Genomic DNA, 1,712 nt, shown 5'->3' with positions numbered 1-1,712 from the left:
GGGGTACACTTCCCAACACCAAATATTGAACAAGTGATAGTTTCAAAAGGCGTCTGTGAAGATTGATTTGTTACTTTTCTTTTTAATATGATATAAATATCTTTAAGTTTTACACTCAAAGTAAACAAAAATCCAGTTGGCTATAGATATGTAGTGTGATTAGTTCTATAATTAACATTCTTAAAAGCCTTTATTTTTAAGGATATTCAAAATGAAATCCAAGGAAGCCAAGGACCATATCATGATGAAAGGGGAATTGTGTGCAGTGAAAATAGCTACGTGGAATTTTTGATGCATAGACTATGAGATGATTCCACATTCCCATTAATAAACTGACGAGATTTAAAATTGGTATTTTATCTTGGGGTTTATGTTTTAATTGTCCTCAAGTCAAAGATGAAGTCTCAGAAATATTATTCTGTGAATAAGAATCAAATAAATACTGGCACCTTTTGCAGAGGACAGCATTTGGAAATGGTTCCTTTGGAATGCGTGGCCGGCTACAACAGCAGGGAAGTGTGTGGGGGCCAAGGGCAGTGGGCGACACTTCTAGGAAGGACTGCATGCTCCTGTTTTCTGTCACGGCTACTTGGCCCTTTTAAAATTAGGAACAAATCACAGTAAAGGGGAAAACAAAAACAAGGCCTAAGTCACACGGTAGTTTCATGGAGGAGCTGATGAACCCAAAGGCTGCCGGTGGTCCCTCATTTGTCACGTCTTATGTCACTTAAATTAAAGTTATGGCTAATTCATTAGGTGTCCTCTGAGTCTCCTGGTAGACTGTCATAGTAAACCCACACAAAATTTCTGCCATGCAGCCATTAAAAAGACACATGGGCCCCTGAGTTCTCTACTAACTTTCCACGTTGAAGTCCGGTGACTTACAACTTTCATTCTTGCGTGTAGCGGGGATATTTCTCAGCTGTTATGACTGGACTTCCAGAGGTACTCAATTTACAGTATCTATAGTGGAGTGAAAATGAATAAACATCTGTACCTTTGCTCAGATGCTATGTCAGGCGATACGAAATTAGCTGTCATAACAAGTCCATAAAGCCTTAACACACTATTTGTCTTGCTCGCTTTGCAAAGTACATAAACTATGTTGAGCTCATCTAAGCCGCTGGCTTTGGAGGACAGTGTGATCCAGCTGCAACGAGAGCCTCCTATGGGTTTGACCCTGCTGAGAAGTTTTCTTCCCCCATATGTTCTGTCCTTTTATTTGCATGCTTAGCTGTAGGAAGTACGTCCACTCCTTATTTTTCCTCTTGATTCTTTCATCTACTAAAATTCATTGAAAAAAGGTTTAGAAATCTCTTTTTCTTTACGGTCCTGTTGTAGTTTAGATTAAGAAATGTTTTATGGAGTGATGACATCTACTTCTCTAAAGGAAGAGAGATTGACAGATCAAGAATTTAAAAGGCCCCTTTTTTGATGAGATTATTGCAATTTACAAAACACTAGAAAAATGCCCCAATCTGCTTCAAATGAAGGAGTAAGTTGATATCCATTTTTTATCTACTATTGGATGATCTCATTGGTTCTTGTTGACTCCAGAATTTCTAGGCCAGAGGTCATGGACGTGAGGACATTTTTAACTGGAAGGACTTTTTTTTTTAACTGCCATGTGAGTTGTATTTAACTCACGCTAGTTTTGAGCACAGGGCCTTGTGAAGCATATGTAAATCACATGTCTCTTCACGTTGGGAGGC

The sequence above is a fragment of the Propithecus coquereli genome, unplaced genomic scaffold, assembly GCF_000956105.1.
Source record: "Propithecus coquereli isolate 6110/MARCELLA unplaced genomic scaffold, Pcoq_1.0 Scaffold371, whole genome shotgun sequence".
Classification (NCBI taxonomy): Eukaryota; Metazoa; Chordata; class Mammalia; order Primates; family Indriidae; genus Propithecus; species Propithecus coquereli.
The sequence above is the reverse complement of the archived record's forward strand: the minus strand, read 5'-3'. Positions refer to the sequence as shown.